At 41.3% G+C, this 14,507-nt stretch overlaps 1 protein-coding gene across 5 annotated transcripts in view; it reads right to left on the reverse strand.

The window, feature by feature from the left end:
- Nucleotides 1–14,507, reverse strand: part of NPAS3 (neuronal PAS domain protein 3) — a 964,678-nt gene that overhangs the window by 490,656 nt on the left and 459,515 nt on the right. The gene's annotated exons all lie outside the window — the stretch shown is intronic.

The following is a 14,507-nucleotide window of genomic DNA, read 5'->3' on the forward strand; positions in this document are numbered from 1 at the left end:
GCAATTTATGAAAGAAAATATTCAGAACTTTTCCATATTTCAAACAAATACATCCCTTACCTCTTCCTGCTTTTCTTAAAAATTGACAAACCTCGGTTCCCTCAAATCTAGACACTATGAATTGAAAATAAAATTAAACCCCCTTTCTTTCTTCTCCAAACGCTTTCAGCTAGTTGACAAGACAATACCAGCAAAATGCTGCTGGGATAATTCTGTTATGTCTCAGTTATACTAAGTCAGTTAGTTAGAGCCATACCTTAGTAGGGATAATATAAGTGTACTTAGGATCATTGTGCTGTGCAAAAGTAGGCAGTTCCCCCCTGCAATTGTGAGCTAATGTCTGCCATGTCTGAAAGGCACTTTGAAACTAGTATGAGCGGTAAGTATCACTATTACTTGCAAGAGGAAATAAAAAAGGCATTTTCTTTCAATGGGAAAATTTATAAAATATAATTGAAGAGTGATTATTATCAGGGAATATTCCAGTTGGAAGGGACTTTAGAGATCGCTATTCTAACTTCTTCATTTGCTTCAGAAGCAAAACACACAACTAATAATTTTAAAATAGAAAAAAATCAATTTTCTACCCTCAGATTAATCATTACTATAAGTATAGACATAAGATTTTTAAAATTTTAATATTAAGATGTACTTAAGATAGTATTACTGGGTGTGTGTGCATTTCTGATTAATTTCCTATTCTAACATGCACATTACTCCCTTCAAAACTCCTTTGGCATTTTTGATAATGCAGCTGTCTTGCTGAATACTGTTTTCAGTTTCTAGAGTGTTAATTGCACATTATGGTTGCTTGGTGTGAATGATCCCACATGAATAAAATCTGCAGTTCTCTCTCTTTTTTTTTAAAAAGATTGTTGGGGGGAGGGGAGCTTTAGAGAGGCAGAAGGGGGTGTTAAAAAACTTCAAAAGTGTCCACTCTGTTATTGAGGCAGTAATTAGGATTCAGAAAGCTCTTTATTAATAGTTTAAAATTTGGGGGCATTTCAGGACTTCCAATAATGAGGTTTAAAATAAACCCCTGTAACTCACAGAAAAAATGGACTGATCTCAGAGAACATACACTCTTCTCCAAAGAACTGGATTAAGAGGGGGGCAGCAGAGTAACAGCCACCAATCTATTGAGGACCTTGAAACATCACAGGAAATGAAAGGCACTTGTTCATTCACTAGAAGGTCCAAGGAGTATGCTCCAATAACAACTGCCTTCTTGAAGCATGAACTATACTGCAGGAACTATACTGGGTTCCTGCAGGGGTTATTTAAGCCTGGCCATTGATGGCCATTCTTTTCTTGCCTTTCCTCAACTTAGGGTTCAGCTGTTCTTCAGGTAAGTGGTCCAAATGCGTAGATAATTAGGAATTTTATTTTAAAACCTTATTAGTCAGTCTGGAAATCCCACATGCCTCCATCAGGTCTTCTGTCCACGAGTCCTACACCCGCATAGTTAGTTTCCTTTGTTCTTCAGATCCTCTATAGAAACCCGAGTGTGCATTCTAGTACATGCTAGCATAATACACAAGAATCTTGTAAGTGGTTTCATGCTTTTCCCTTCAATGGCATTTTTATTACACTGGAACTTCTCTTGATTTATATGTTTTGCACTTATGCAGGTGATGTGGGGCTGTAAAGACAGTTCCTAATTTTACAACCAACATAAATATGTTAAACAGGAACCCATTATGCCCCAGGTAGAAGCCCAGCTCTGACTTGAAGCATTAGTGGTGACTGAATAGATGTTAAATGTGTACTTTTTATCTTGTACTTTTCATCCCACCACATTTGGGATTTTGAGTAGTGAGATAATAATCTGATAACTCAGGAACAATACAAACACAGTTATTTTGCTCCTCTATGTTAATCTCATTGTGTTTATGGAGTATCATTTATGCCTAAAGAAAAACTAGAGAGGCACTTCCTCAATAAGGGTCATCATTCTCAGAAAAGTAATACACTGTTTATGAAGTTCTCTCAGACTGCTGTGTTTTGGAAGTTGACAGTTTTTAAAACCATTTGATAGCCCCCACACATGCATACTTGGTACTGCTATACAGGTTAATGTTTAATCTGCGTACACTTCAGTCATTTGTCTGTTCAATTAAAAGACAATGATTTGGAATGTAAAGAATACTAAATCAACCAAAACATGCATAGCACATTGCTGAATAAATGGAACATGCAATCCTATATCTGTGAGGACTATATCTCAGTCACTGACAGTGATGAGAATTGTATAATTTGAACAGGTTATATAAACTGGTAAAAGAAAAAAAAAAAAACAAGCCACAGTAGTTCAAATTCAGTTCAGAAATTACTGAGTACCTATGTGATGCTGAAACTTGGTAGCCCCTGTAGGGTAACCTGTGCTATAAAACCTCATAAACATTGCATCAGAAAATTTTAAGCAATTCAAAACAAACCTAGGCCCAGCATAACATGATCAAGAAAACAACATGATCATCTCATGTTTTTCAAGGGTTAGAAATAAAACACCTAGAGTGAAGCAATGTATAGGGAGAAAGATTTTTAAAAATTGACTTTAGAAATTCTGATTGTCTCAGAAATATAAAATGATATGATGAATCATTAGGATTGCACATTTGGCCTTTCTCTCATTAAAAAATGGAAGACAAAAAAAAAAAAATGAAAGAAGAAAACCCCAATCTGAAGCATGTATCTGAAAAATTCATTTTGTCCCTCAACGGTGTCAGCAAAAAATAACCTAGACTCTTCCACATAACCTTGTGAGGTAGTCTTTGAGAATTAATTAAGTGCAATAAAAGACAATCCCTCTTTGGGGAAATACACCACACACTCCCAGTCATATTCCTAACCAGTGCCCGTCACCTTCAGGGATGCACAAACGCCAGGAAGGCTGAGGATTATCGCTCAGTGGGAGTTTGACCTATTCAGACAAAAGGTCAGCTTGCCATTGAAGAACCCATTAGAAAACAGAAGCAGGCCAGCTCAGTGGACACACGTAATGAACGGCGGAAAAGTCATGAGCCATTCTTGCCTTGCGTCCCGCGTTGCCCTTTTCCCCCAACCCTCCCCGCCCCCATTTCCAGAGCAGCTGCAGCTGCCCCAGCCCCTCCCTGCACAGTTCACACTGGGAAGGTAAACCACAGGCAGGGAGAGAGAAAGGGGCGCATTATTTCAGGGATCCCTTGAAAAAGACACTCAAAAGTGAAGAGGATGACACTGGGAGGCAGGGTTGCCAAGAAATTGTTTGATTTAGGAAACGTCATTAGCAGATAGGGAATACCATTTTGGGGCTATTTTCTCATCCAGCTCTCCCTCCACGGGGAGCCGAGCGGCAGGATGGATGAATGCAGCCTTAACGTTCTGCAGGTGGTATTTCAAGAGTGGAGTCATCCACCGAGTAAAAAGGCAAGTTTGGTGGGTACCCTCAGAATCTGTTAAGTAAGGGGCAAGACTCTGTTCCTACACTGAGCTTGGGGGAAGAGAGGACTAAAGGAAATCCTGGACATCACTCCTGGGCTTTAGCACTTGGGCTAAGCAAAGTCGGAGTCTGGGAAAGAAAAGAGTACAGAATGCTTAATGAGTCTTCCCATGACTACCAAAGAGAAGAAAAGGGATTTCCCTTGAAGAATGTCAATTAGCCTCCCTCACTGTAGGGCAGATGAAGCCAGGGAGGGTTTTCTCAGAAGTCTCAGAAGTTTATGAAGTATATAATTGTGTATATGTGTGTCTCCCTATAAAAATAAACACTGATATGGTTTTATTGACTATGGGACCAAGTCTTCATTCTGACACTTATTCTTATCGCTCCCCCTACTGCCCAAATTCACAGTTTGTACCCTTTCAACACTAAATTCCTCACTGTTTGTGCATGCCCTAAACACTGGTAGAATTTCAGGTCGGGATGGGGAAGATGCACTGGAATCACCCATGGTAGGTACCTGATTAACCCAAACAGCTGCACTAAAATCGAAACTGTTGTCAAAAGCCCGATGTGTGGAGTTTCCACACACTACATGAAGTGAATGTCTGAAAACAAAGAACAACAACACTTTTTCAATGTATTTTCACCAAGATAAGTTTTTTACCCCTTAAAATACAGGATAACTGAGAACCAGCGAAAAGAAACAGGGACAGGTATTGCTGATCGGGCATTTGAATGGTAGGTTAACATTAAATAATAAGAAAGAAAACCTTCCATATTCAAAAACAGTGTAGTATGGGTTTATTTTTAAACTCAGATCCAGAATGTTCTAAAAAATACATTTTTATAATTCATATCTCAAGCATATTAACACTTGATTATTGGTAATTAACATTATATTACCAATTTAGTCAAAAGAAGTATTTAATCTATTAAAATAACTGAAACTCTAAGAAGTCTTATGCTGATTCAAAAATTCTTTTTTGCAACACATTTAAATTTCTCCCACAATTAAAGATGCACTGAATATATTCAGGAAAAGCATTAAGGGCGATAAGACTGTGAGAGTATTAATATTTACAAATGAGTGGCTGGATTTAAGAAGAAGGAATCACATCTGCTTTTATCAAAAAAAGCCTATCTGTATGGCTACAACTAGTACAAACTAAGGGGAATACACAAAACACTCAATGATCTGTTTAAACAAGAATGTGTTTATCATGCACTTCCTATCTTCTGAAGAACTTAAACAGTATTCACAGATTTTTGAACACTTTCTTTATAAAACTTTTCTTCATCAAAATGGTAAACTGCCTAAAAGTGAAATGGCACCCAAGTATTACTTTTATAAGTCTTAAAAATGTTTCTTGTATGAATTACAAGGACTTCTTTTCAGTACGAAGTTTTCATTTTAAAGAGTCATTTTGCCCACTTGCCTTGCTTTTCCTTTGAAGGAAATGAGAGTTATCAAAGCAGGCGTTTCTTCATCTGTAGGCAGGGAAAGAGGAAAATAGCTGTTTTCTGACAATGTGGAAGTTACTACAGGAGCTATTATAGGTACCTTACATGGGTTACATAGAAGTTGATCAACACACTTCTTGAGAGGACCCAAACTTCCAGTTGGCAAGTACATTCTTAAGGCAATGGGGTAACCTGCTGTTCGGAGCAACAGCACTAGAGAGGATGATAAGATGCTGACAGTCTGCATCTCTGAGGTCAGAAACCTCAGGAAAATACAGGCATGAGCCACAGCCTAGGCTGAAGGTTGGGGAGTGGGGTACCTCAGGGGAATCCTCAAGAGATGCATGGAGGTATAAGGGCAGGATTGAAGGAATAGATGAGGGTATGCTTTATTTCTTGATTCTGCAAAGTAATTATTGCAAAATCAAACAGGACTCTCTAACAACGGTAGGTAACAATCATTTCAATTTAACTTTCTTAATCATTCTCATAACAATGTATACAAAAAACAGTCACTTTTACAGGACTTGAAATCCAACCACAACTCCAAGCCTTTTCTGAATGTATTTTTTTATTTTAACAAAGTGATGCTGCAGGGCTTGCTTTGGATGCAGAGCTTAAACTATTTAATTCCCTTTATACAGTGAAGGGAATTCACTTTTTGTATTTACAAAATAAAAAAAATAGATTATGACTAATTCTTGTCTTTGGATTTCCAGCAGAGATATAGGGTATCATCAATTGCACTCTCTCTCAATTTGGAAAAGTTTGAAGAGTGAGGCAGTTATAAAGTGACTTGAGAACAGAAAGAACAGAAACTATAGAACAGGAGAACCTCTGAGCGGCAGAAGGTCTTGATTTTTATCTAAAGTGAGCTCAGCAAAAGTTATCAACTAATTCATTCTGGCTTCAGGGCTCCCAGCAGCCAACACTTACCGAGCCTCACTATGAGGCAGGCATGTTGCTGGGCCCTCAGAACACAGAGATGACCGACAGAGAGTCCACTGAGTGAGGTAGTCTTGTGTGATAGAAAGGTCCAGTGGGCCACAGGGAGTGGCACTGCAGACACCAGCCCAGGCTCCAAGCCTGAACACGTGCCTGAGGTGGGAAGGTGCTCTGCCCGAACACCATCTGGAGCTCTGCTTCTGAGCTGCTTCTTTTCTTGCTGTTACTCTTGTTCTTGTTTCTCTTCTTCCTATGATAACCTTCTACCAATCACCTACTCCATTAAGTCATGAAGGACCAAGTACTCCTGACTACAGCTTTCAAAAGGAAAATTAGAAAATTCCATCTAATTTGGGATCTGAAAGCAGCACAAACTACACTAAGTTGGATATGTGTCCTTTAATTGGTAGAAATGACCTCCCCCAATAATATGCGAAAACTGTTTTTGAGAAGTTGAAATTTTTAATGGGGGTTAGGTTTGGTATGCTCCCTCAGTAGGGGCTGAAAAAAAAAAAGGATTATTATACTTTCATTTTGCAAAATGTCTTAAAAGCCTTTCAGTTGAGTGCCATTGTAAGACTGTCACCCCTTCTGACCTCAGTGACACACAGACTGTTAGTGGCATGACTTAGCCCAGTAGGAAGGAACTAGAGATCATCATTGCATTGGTATGGTGTCAGTCAGCATGTGTGCATGCTAAGTCGCTTCAGTCGCGTCTGACTCTTTGCAACCCCATGGATTATAGCCCGTCAGGCTCCTCTGTCCATGGAATTCTCCAGGCAAGAATAGTGAAGTGGGTTGCCATTTCCTCCTCCAGGGGATCTTCCCGACTCATGGATTGCAACCACATCTCTTATGTCTCCTGCATTGGCAGGTGGGTTCTTTACCACTATCCCCACCTACACTTAGTCATAAAAGGAAAAAGTTCACATCTGTGATCTTGATTGTTTTTCCTCCCAAGTCTGATTCCAAAGCTTCATGTTTTGACGACTGTAACATCTGCTACGAATGCTGAGGAAGTCAAGCACAACCTTATGGCTTCCATTCTAATGCTCCATCCATCCTTCAGGCTTTCCAAGGCCACTAATACGGCAGGGGGGCTAGGAAAAACTGGCTCTGCAGGAAGTAGCTTGTGTCTCTGAGGTAGAAAGAAGGCAGTGTCTCTGGTCCTTTCCCCTCCTCTCTCTCCTGTTCATCCACTCATATATTCATAGTCACATTCTCTCACGTGCTAGCTGACTCTTGGACCCCATCAATGCTTAGTGGTGTGTTTAGAGACTTTCTGACAAAAGAACAGTCAAAAATAAATAGTTCCATGAAATAGTGGGCTGTCGACCCAAAGGACATAATGCTACAATCATAACAGCAGCAGCTACTGAAAAAGGCACGGATTGATTTCCAGAGCTCCACCATTTCAGACCATGGTAATACATTTATTTATGAAAAATTTAGTGAACACTTAAAATGTGGAAGATATTAACCTCATAGACCTAGGAGCTAGCAATATAAGCCAGGTTCCCATTTCCATTTCTGAATGCTTTCTTAATATGTCAGCAGAAGAAAGCTAAAAGCCTCCATGTGAAATTTGTGTTGAGTCTCTACTTTTAGCTGGGTACCATGTCAGTGGATATAAAAATGAAAGCACCATCCTGACCCTCCAGGTGACCAGAGTCTAGTGGGAAGACATATACATAAGCAAATAAATAAAATCCAACGAATGTGTGACTCTCAACTCTGCATTGGGGCAGGGAGAGCGGCGGCTTCAGTATAGGGGCGTGCCGGAACTGTGTGTGGAGGGTGAGGTCACGTAGACAGTGAACTATAACAGTCAGTACCTTGAGATCCACTGGCTGGACATGGAGGCCAGAACAACTTTACCTTAACCTAGCTACACGTGCGAGGTTCCAGGCTCACCATCGGCTGGCTCCAGCCAGCTTTTTCTCAAGCTGCAATCCCAATGGACTGTCACACTCCTCAAGACACTTGCATGTCTGGGTGCCACACTTTTACCACAACTTCCTGGGGCTCAACACTATAGCTTAACAGTCACACAATTACATCCAGGAGGATCAAGGTTCACTCAGCTCTGTCTGAAAACCCAAACTTTACCTCCTCCCCAAGATGCTCTCTGCCCTCTCCTTGCCTGAGTTCAATGGAAGGACTCACATTATTGGCAAATAGCTGCACACAGAGGAAAGGATTTGGGTTCTGGAGTCAGGCCGACCAACTTTGAAATCCTCCATTTCTCTCTATTAGCTGGGTGGTCATGGACAAATTAGGCTCTGGGGACCTCAATGTCTCATTGTGTCAAGGGGAGCTGCTGTGAGGACATGTGACACCCCCCATCTCTGTTTTTATTTTCCTCCTAGAACTTATTGGCATGTTGTCTGTCTTCTCCATTAAGGACTTCCCCAGTGGCTCAGTCAGTAAAGAAACAGCCTGCAGTGCAGGAGACGCAGCTTTGATCCTTGGGTTGAGAAGATCCCCTGGAGAATGGGATGGCTACCCACTCCAGTATTCTTGCCTGGGGAATCCCATGGACAGAGGAGCCTGGTGGGCTACAGTCCACGGAGTCGCAAAGAGTTGGACATGACTGAGCAACTAATACTTCCACTTAACACTCTTTCTTCTCCACTCACATTGTTCCCTTCCTAAGCTGGAGGAATCGTTTTGTGCACTGCTGAAACCCTAACAGTTAGATTAGGGCCCAGAACACAGAAGGTGCACAATATATATTTGTGAATAAATGAACAGTCTAGAATTCTAGCCCGTGGGAGGCATTCAGCACATGTCAGCTCTTCCTCCTTGTCATGCAAAGTGGAGGCCTAGTCAAAGATGACTTTTCTAGATCACCATCTGCATCCCAATTTTTACAGAAACATTATTTTTCTTAAATATGCCCATTTCTTAGGAATTATTTACCAAACTGTTAGAAATATGTGTTCCCCTATATGCTTTACCTAGTTTCTGTCTTTCCTGCAGCGTGACATAAAATCTACAGTGTCACCAGAAACCCTGTGAGCCAAGTGCAATCAGGGCCTCAAACCAGTGCAAACATTTCACACATACTTGGGCAAAGAGCCAGCAATTCACTGAGTGTCAGCAACTGCCCACTGAATTTTCTCTTGAAGATTCACTCATGTACTATTCTAGCAGTAATTGGCATTCATTTTAAGATGCTGAACGCTTCCAACATAACTTGATTAGGTAAACGTACAGAGCTACCAACACTGGAAACCAAAATCACCTCTTCCAACCCCACCATCTTCTCTGATTACATACAAACAAAAGCCCACACAATTATCAATGCTAACCGAGTGGGAACTAGGTCTTGCTTATGTTAGATCAAGGTTTTCATCACCACTGCCATCTGCCTCGTGGGGACCTACAGAGGCTATGATTTACAGAGTTAGAAACTAAATAAGAAAAATGAACACTATTGGGAGTTTAGAGATTAGTAAACAAGCTGACAAGATTGTCAGGCCTAAAATTAAGAACACACACAACCATATACTTTCACACTCATCACCACCATGAAACATATCAAGGAGGAAAAAAAACCTAATTTGAAGACTTATTATTTAGATCCATGACTTAGCCCAAGCCTCTCTTTGTCAGAGGTTCTTAACATGTTTCTTTCTTTGAATAACAGACATGTTTAAGCAAACTGTCTTCCTAAGGCAATATTTAAACACAAAGCTTTTGTGTACACAATTATAAAAATTCCAGAGAGCCTCTGACACCCATCTGTAGACCTCATGTCAAGAATTCTTGCTTTAGACAAGAGCCAGGCACCCACATACAGCCTGTACCAGCCTGGCACTTAGTGGGACTGAGCAAATGATTCCTTGAATGAGCAAGTAATCAAATGAACACCCAAATGAATGAACGCAAGGAGACTCAGTCAGAGAACACACAGCTAAAGCAGACACTTGTATTCTGTGTGGAACTCTGAGTCTGAAAGCAGCAGCCAGTTAGTCGGTTTATTCACAAAAATTGCTTTGTGGAATTATACACTGCTCCTCCCCTTCTAAATGCAGACAGAGGGAGGAAAGGAAAAAGAGATAATGAAGGTTTGCAAATGAAGTGGGTACAACTGTGCAATCAATCAACGTTTTCTGAAAAAGAATCTGCATCACTTGCCAAAAATCTGAACTGAATAACTGAACCAGCATTCTGATGAGAACGGACTTTGCCACTAGCCAGTCATTTTTGTTTGTCTTCCAGCTGTCTTGCTTCTGTTTTCCAGGAAGCCTCTGGTCTCTTCTTAGCAGGTTCAGGCCTGGGAATTTATTTAATCATGTTCAAATGCTTACTCCATGCTTATTCTTTTTAATAAATCTTTGCTGACTGTTTAAGAGTAAATACTTAGTATTTACTAATACTGCCTAGTATTATGCTAGTTGAAAAGAATACAATTGCTCATCTAAATATCCACTGATGGCCTACTAAGTGCCGGGTCCTCTTTTAGTGCTAGGTCATGGAAGAGTGAACAAAGCAGACAAACAGGCCTTCATGGAGCTGACATTCCAATGGGGAAGTCAACAACAGCGACAACAACAATGTACACACACCTCAACGCGGTAAACAGCAGAAAGAAAACGGGGCAGGGGCAAGAAGCAACAGGTCTTTCTGTATAATAAAGGAAAATCAGGGCAGACCTCTCCAGGATCTATCTGAGGAGAGATACCAGTAAGGTGAAGGGGTGACGTGATGTACAGGTGAAGGCAAGAGGAAGTGGAAAGGCCCTGAGATGGGAGGAGCTTCTCAGGTTCAGGAAAGGGCAGAGAGCCAACGTCCTCCAGGAACTGAGAGAGTGGAGAAAGGAAAACAGCAAGTGCAGCAAAATAATGGTTTACTTGGAGGGTGTCAGGAAAGGGGGGCATCTCACTCCAGTGAAAGTCAAAGAAGTAAAAGAGAAGAGAGTGTTTCGGCTAGAAAGGAGTAGAAATGCCCCAGGCAAACAAGTCAGGGGTTAGTGGTGGAGGTGGCCAGAAGAGCATGCCCAATGGCACAAGGCCAGCAGGGCAGGTGAGTTTGTTACACCTGCGGGGAAGGAAATTTCAGGACACCTCAACAGACTAAGTCACAGGTGGTCTCACGAGCACTGCAGAGGAGTTCCTAGTTCACACAGAGTAACTGGGATTCGTTTAAAGAGTCCTATAGGGGTTGGAATTGAGCACAAGTATGTGTCATGTCGACAGGGCAGAGCAGCACGGAGTAGAATTGTGTTTGGAGGGAAGATGAATAGACTGGCTATTTCATAGTTGAGGCAAGAGATGGGGTTTCCCAGGTGGCGCTACTGGTAAAGAACTTGCCTGCCAATGCAGGAGACACAAGAAACGCGGGTTTGATCTCTGGGTCAGGAAGATCCCCTGGAGGAGGGAATGGCAACTCACTCCAGTATTCTTACCTGGAGAATCCCATGGACAGAGGAGACTGGCGGGCTACAGTCCATGGGGTCGCAAGGAGCTGGACATGGCTGAGCACATACACACAGCTCAGGGAAGAGATGAAGATGAGTTAACCCTAGTAAATAAGATAGAAAGATCAGAGAGGAGTTTGGTTCTGAAGGTTTTTAGGAGGTAGGATTGAGAGAGCATTGTAACTGATTATTGAGGGGAAAAGAAGAGCCAGGCATGAATTCCAGTTGTTTGGTTGGCAAACGGTATAGATGGTTCACTCATTCCCTGTGCTAGGACATACTAGAACACGAGACCCTGAACTGGAGGTGTCTTTAGGACAGGCCCATTGAGATGAGGTGTCCAGTAGACTCAAGGCTCTGGGCTCAGGGGTGGCAGAGATGCAGTCTTGGCGACAAGTCGTACAGATGGGCATAGAAGCTGGGGTGGGGCAGAATGAGGGAGGGCAGTGGGGAGGGTCCCGTGTGGGGAACACCTGCCTTTATAGAGAGCAGGGGGAGAAGCACAGAATCTGAGAACAAACACCCAGAGGGGTAGCGGGGAGATAAAGAGGCGGCGGTGTTCTACAAAGAGCAAGACCAGATCATCTGAAGGAGAGGCTCACCGAGTACATCCGATATCACAAGATGGCACTGAGGTGGGGCCGCTGCTGCCAACTGAGGGGCAATGAGAGGTGAGAACCCTGAGTTCTATACTTTAAATTCCTTTTGCTTCACTTTGGAAGTGAAAGGAAGGAGAATAAGGGAGGAAATCTTGGCAAGAAGAAAAGTAGGAAACACCCACGGGAAAGAAATTACTTATTAAGTGACTTGAGGGTGTTTATACCCTGAGATAAAGAAGCAAGTAACAGCCATGAGACACAGAAAGATGGAAAATTCTCAAAAGAAAGTACACCACTGTGCAGAGTTTAGGTAAAGCTGAACAATATGCATCATATTTTTAATTCAACATTTTATTATAATCTGAATCTACAAAAATGATGTTCCATGGTGTGGAGACCCATCCAGTCAATAAGGATTTCAACTTTGGAACAAGTTCTCCTGGATGCTGGTCAGACAACATAATGATCTACAACCCAAGCTTAGGATTTCTACAGGACAAGGTGCCAGGCACATCTAAGATCAAGCCATCATGTCTTCCATCCATTCTCTCCTCTTGTGAAGAGTCTTCATTCTGCTGGGAGTACAGGCTCATTATTTCAGAGCAGTCTCCCTCCCTCTTGGTTTTCTCCACTGTGTATTTAGGGACATTAAACGCTCTTTCCTAAGATCCATGTCTTTCCTGTCAACTTCATGAAAACAGAAAACTCCATATACGTGGATTTACAAACATGCTATAAAAAGTACAAGACCCCTCTTTTGTATGATGCTGTGTCGAGGCATTCCCCTCACCTTACACTCCAGTATTGTCCCTCACTTCATGTCTCAGTAATAAAGCTCTCTCCTATTCCAATTGGTCCCCAGTCTCTTGTCCTTGTATCTCCTGCCAACGCAAAAGCTCTGAAAATGTCACACATAGAGGAGTTACCTGGAATTGCTTTTGGAGTCCCTGCAACTCTTGGATCACAAAAGCAATAAGTACGTCTCCCTCGCAGCCAAGATCTGTCAAATACCCATAGGCAAGTATTGCAACAGATCATTAATATACTCAGGTGTGAACTAAAGGAATATTAACTAATCAGAGAAAACAAAAATGCCTTTTATTTGTTGGAACAAGCAAGTGAAAAGGGAAAGAAGAACCTCATATTCCTCCTGCTTTATTTAATGAATATTGATTAAGCCAATGAAGAAAGAAGCCAAGAATGGCTCTGTGTAGAACAGAACAAAAAAACCCTGCTTCCCAAGAAATATTTCTTACAGACACAGTGGCTTCAGCTTCAGTGAGGTGGAATTTTCTACGTGGCAAGAGAGAAAGACAATTTTTTTTTCCTCTGGAATTTCAAAAATATTGTTTAAACAAATTGCATCCTCAGCACTCAGAAGAAAATACTAAATGCTCCCCTCGGCTCCCTCAACTTGCTCCTCTTATTAGCTTTCCTCTTCTGTTTCCGGCGAAGGCAGCTCACTCTGGGGCTTCTGGAATTTGATTGGGACTCCGGGCACCTTTATTTTCTTGGTCCAATTTCACTTATATTTATTTGAAGCACCGCTGTCACTTCCTTTTTTTCCTTCATAATTGGAACCATAGTTGAGAGTGAGAGCAATGAGCTCTACATGCTGCCTTCAGAAGTTGATGACTTCGGTTTTTTAGAGAGAACTTCTTTCAGTTAGATCTATACCGAGGTCTAGCTCTGTCCTTTGTAGTACTCAACATTTTTCCATCTTAGTCTCTGAGTGTTCAGGAGTACTTTAAAAAATGGGAGGCAGCTATTGCTTAGTATGAAGGGCATAATTCTTGGAGACAGAAACCTTTATTTCTTGTCTCAGCTCTGTCATTTACCAGCTGATGATCAAGAGACTTAGTCTTGCTTTATAGATCTTGGTTTCCTCATCTATAGAGTGGGTTTATAACCCCTTGTCCAAAAAATTGTGGTAAGGGCTAAATACCAATGTTTGGAACAATTTTCTAGTGCCTACCTAGCAAAGAGTAAGGGACACATAAATATTAATGCAATCTGGATTTTTTAATATCTCTCTGTAGCAAAATAGAAATGAGTGCTGACAAAATGGTTTTGATGAGAAAAATGAAAGGAAGTCACTAAGATGACGTTCTATAATTAGGACTTTTCTGATATTTCCTAGGTTGTGTGTGACCTTGAGCCAGTTAAAAAATCTCAGACAAATACCGTTACCAGGAAGATGAATGGCTATCACCACTCACACCACAGCAGGTTGTTTAGGGATTAAATGAGATAACTTAGGCAAGCGTGGTGCAGTATTTGATACAAATGAAGTGTCCACTAAATGTTAGTTCCCCTCTCCTTCTTCAAAGATGTGTATTTTAAGAATCATATGCAAATGAAGAAAACAAAACAAAAGGAAACCCCCCTACAGATTTCTTAGAGTCAACCAACATCATGGGCTTGTTCACAAATAGGAGTGATACAAATGGTTATCAGAGAGAAAATAGTTTTGGCATATGTGAAAATCCTTAAGACTATAGCTGATCTGTGATTTTACATGGTGAGTTTTTAGCATAACAATCTTTTCTAAGTGTCAAGGGAGAAAGGTAGCTTGGTGTCTTTGCACTGGGTGCGTCCATACACATGCCTATGTATAAGCAGGCGTGTATGTATTGATATTCATAATCTATGC

This window comes from Bubalus bubalis, chromosome 20 (genome assembly GCF_019923935.1).
Source record: "Bubalus bubalis isolate 160015118507 breed Murrah chromosome 20, NDDB_SH_1, whole genome shotgun sequence".
NCBI lineage: Eukaryota > Metazoa > Chordata > Mammalia > Artiodactyla > Bovidae > Bubalus > Bubalus bubalis.